General features: G+C 34.9%; 1 long non-coding RNA gene across 1 annotated transcript; it reads right to left on the bottom strand.

The window, feature by feature from the left end:
* Window positions 1-261: 261 nt before the first annotated feature.
* Window positions 262-3,552, bottom strand: LOC103890267 (uncharacterized). The gene is made up of 3 exons (XR_002914493.3): window positions 3,300-3,552; window positions 2,154-2,177; window positions 262-1,872 (listed from the first exon to the last, which is right to left on the bottom strand). It is a non-coding gene; the product is annotated as an uncharacterized LOC103890267 (long non-coding RNA).
* Between the last annotated feature and the right edge of the window lie 258 nt (window positions 3,553-3,810).

Genomic DNA, 3,810 nt, shown 5'->3' with positions numbered 1-3,810 from the left:
TTATTAAGGTATTATTTTTCTAATTCATATATAGGAATTCAGAAAACTTTACAGATATGTTTTTACATATTATTTCAGCAAAATGTTTTCTTGTTGAATATGCAATCTAAAATACTCTGCATTTCTAAGTTGTGATATATATTCACTTTTGGTCAAATTTCTTACCATAGGAACACATCTCCAACATAATAGTGCAAATCAATGGAAAACATGATTCATTTAACAAAATTTTAATAAATGTATTGCAAGATTATATTTTTTAAAGTACGTTTTATCTGTAGTTAGATTTTTTTAAAAAAGTAATTTACATTTGATTTAAGGAGGACATTTTTTCTCATTAAGATACACTACTGACAAATCCACAAGACAATGTGTTTTAGGAGGCTAGGTGTATTAAATTATATATGGTCACTTAAGGAATTGTTCAAGGAAATACTAATAGTCACAGTATAAGCCCATAGGTATTATGGCAAGTACATCCATCATGTGAGAACAATTGTCATTAATAAAGCCTTATTGCCAACTACAAAGAGCTTTCAAAGCATTTTCCACTTGGATTATTGTCTTACAGTTTTCAAAGATTCACTTACTGGCTTAGGAAATGAAAAAAATAAATATCAAAACCCAAAGTGTGCAGTCCTGAAACTAATATTTAGGTCTGACTGATCCTTGCTATAAGAACATAAGCAAAAATAAGACATGTAGAAATGAGTTTAACTCTTCAAATACAGTAGATCAAATAGTCATTGGATAAAAAAGATATTTAAGAAAAATATAACACCTTTTACCAAGAGCATTCATTGAGCATTTAATCTTATAAAACCTTGTGACTGAGTTCTTGTCTCACTACATTGACCTTCTATTTCTCCTATGTTATTATTTAAATTTTTACTAGTTTTATTCAGGCCTTCCCAGAATAATTGGAAGATTTCTGATTGTAAGAAATATGCGTTAAATTTCTCTGAACGTAAAGCTTGTGTAGCAGAGTAAGTAATCATTTGATAAATACACTTAATACAAATTCTTTTTCATCTATTTGAAAATTATTAAAGATTTTACTTGAATTACTAGCTAACATCCAAATACTATCTTTGTACTAGGCATTGTGTTAAGTGTTTGGTGTGGGTTATCTAATTTATTCTTTAAAATATAGCTATTCATGAAATAATGCTACTAACAATATTGTTAGTATTCCCCATGAAAAGTAAGACATATAATTTGAGTAACTTATTTAGAACCCCACAGCTATTTAGGCAGAGAGATAATTTTAAATTCTGGAAATTGGATGCCAGAGTGTTATTATGATTTTATACCTAGTCCACTCTTTCTTAATTAATGCCTTAGCTTTCACATACATGAGAGTTTGTGAATTCAACTAATATTATAATTCAGCAAGGTGCAAAATGCATCCCTGGAATTAGTTTTCTGTGTGCTCCGCAGCATAGCTACAAGTAATAAGGGACTGTTCTGTACAATCACACAAGGATTCTGAATTTCATCCTGTGCTTTGAAACCCATAGGGCCTGGGCTTTCCCGTCTCCAATTTCATTACTAGGCCTGTCAGATGTAGCCATTCTACTCAGTGGGCCTACCATTCCTCATCCTATTTAAGCGGATCTATGACAACAGCCACCTGCTCTCTGGACTTCATCTTCAGGAGGCCCAGGTTCCAGCCGGTCACTGCTTGTGGTTGTTTAAAGATTCTTTCTCATTGACCACCACTTTCATATATCTGAACGTGGGTAGGAGTCTCAGCACTTTTCGCTCCACTCAATTCAAAATATTTACATTCCTCTGAGTCTATATTTTTAAATCTGATTTCTGTGTAACTTAGGGGCCTTCAGTTGCAAGAAACAGAAAATGACTGAGAGACTGAGAAGAAAAGAGAAGTAATAAAAAATAAGAGAGAAATGAGAGGAGATTTTTATTGGAAGGACATTGGGGTACCTCACAGAATTCAAGCAAAAGCATTTTTTTTAAGACAAGGACACAGGCTCTCCTGTTATCTCCTCAATAGTAACGTGTGGCTTTTCTACTTGGTTTCTTACTATTAGATAACTCAAATCTTATTTAAATCTCAATCTTTTACCCTGGTCATCACTGATAATACTGAAATTTCAAGGACAAAGAATCTGTTACTGAATGTAACTCACTTTAGTGGTCCAAGGAGTGCAAGCCTGTTGAAAAGCAAAGAAAGAAATGTACTCATGTGAGAAACAATAACTACCTAAATTCCTGCACCATACTTTCTTTTTAAAAATATGCGATTTCTAAAATGGCCCCCCTGAACATAACACTTTTCTATGATGTGATCTTAAATGGGCTTTTCCCTCTCAATGGGAGCTAACCCAAAGTCATGTCTAAAAGCTAAACATAAAAATGATATCACTGTTCTTTGTGTCTGATATCTCTGAGTGGCATCTATTTTCCTCTAGTTCTGTCATGGTTCTCTTGTGAGATTGTACAAAATATAGGCGAGCCACATACGTAACCCTCACCACTATCTCCTGTGTACAAGAGAAGAAAAAAAATAGAAATATTTTAATACATATCATATTTAATGGTAGTAACAATCACTTCAATACCCTTATGCATATATTACAATATTTCACTTATTGGTGTGTTAGGAAAAGGGAGGCTTCAGTGGCTTTTGCTTTTACTTGGTACTGTAATAACCTTTACTCTATGTACCAGGAAGCCAGTATGGAATTCTGCAATATGCTGTGGTAGTGATTCAAACTATGAATAAAGGAAATAAGAAGCTATCCTCAGAGTGGGGATTGGACCACACAGAACTGACTGTGAGATTAATTTACTTTGAATTCTGTTTACCACCTTTAAGCCCCTAATATTGTTAAAAGTTTTGGTCTGCATACTCAAAAACAGTGTTTTATTGGAGCCAGTGCATGAAAATTATAATTAGCTCTCCTTTTCAGGTACACAGTTACCTAGGAAAGTACCCATAATTATCTAAGGGAGATTAGGGACTGGCCCATATTACATGTATCCAACGAATAAAGGCGAATCAACCTTATGGATAAAAGGAGGACTAAGACTTCTAATCAAACTGCTTTCTTACTCATTATTGTTTGAGAATATTTTCCCTTAGGGGACATATGCACTTTTTGATATTAAGATTCAGATAAAATTTAGAGTTAGACATCCCATCCCAAACAAACAAACAAACAAATAATTTCCTGTAAAGATTTCTATCCAGGAATACGACTCATTTTTTAGCACTAAACAGTTTTCTATTTATTACCGCATCTGTTATAACACTATAGAAATCTTGGAATTACAATGGATCAATAAGTGAAAAAATTAATTTAAAAAATTCATTATCAAGTTATCCAGCAGATGCAGGTTTATCCCGAATTGGAGTTCAGCCTGAGAGGATTCTTGGCTTCACTCAGGAAAGAATTCAAGCTCCAGCCAGCAGTGAAAGAAAGAAGTTTATTAGAGCAAGAGCATACAGCAAAATAGCTGCTCCGTAGACAGAACAGGGCTGACGCAAAGGCAGAGTTCCCGGGAGTAGCGGTGTGCAGCCTTATCACTGTCCCACAGAGCAGTGCTTCCTCATAGGCAGAGTTGCCCGGAGTAGCGATGTATAGCAAAGTGGCTGCTCCACAGGCAGAACAGACCAGAGCAGCAGCAGGAGCAGCAGTGTACCCAAACAGAGCAGTCCAGAGGGGCAGTCCGGGTAGATTGTTGGCCAGCTATATTTATCCTTACTCTTAATTGTATGCTAATTAAGGGGCTGGTTTTCAGAATTTTATAGGAAAGGGGTGGGGAAATTCCTGAAACCATATA

The sequence above is a fragment of the Pongo abelii genome, chromosome 2 (assembly GCF_028885655.2).
Source record: "Pongo abelii isolate AG06213 chromosome 2, NHGRI_mPonAbe1-v2.0_pri, whole genome shotgun sequence".
In the NCBI taxonomy this organism is placed as follows: Eukaryota; Metazoa; Chordata; class Mammalia; order Primates; family Hominidae; genus Pongo; species Pongo abelii.
This window is presented reverse-complemented; position numbering and strand designations above follow the sequence as displayed.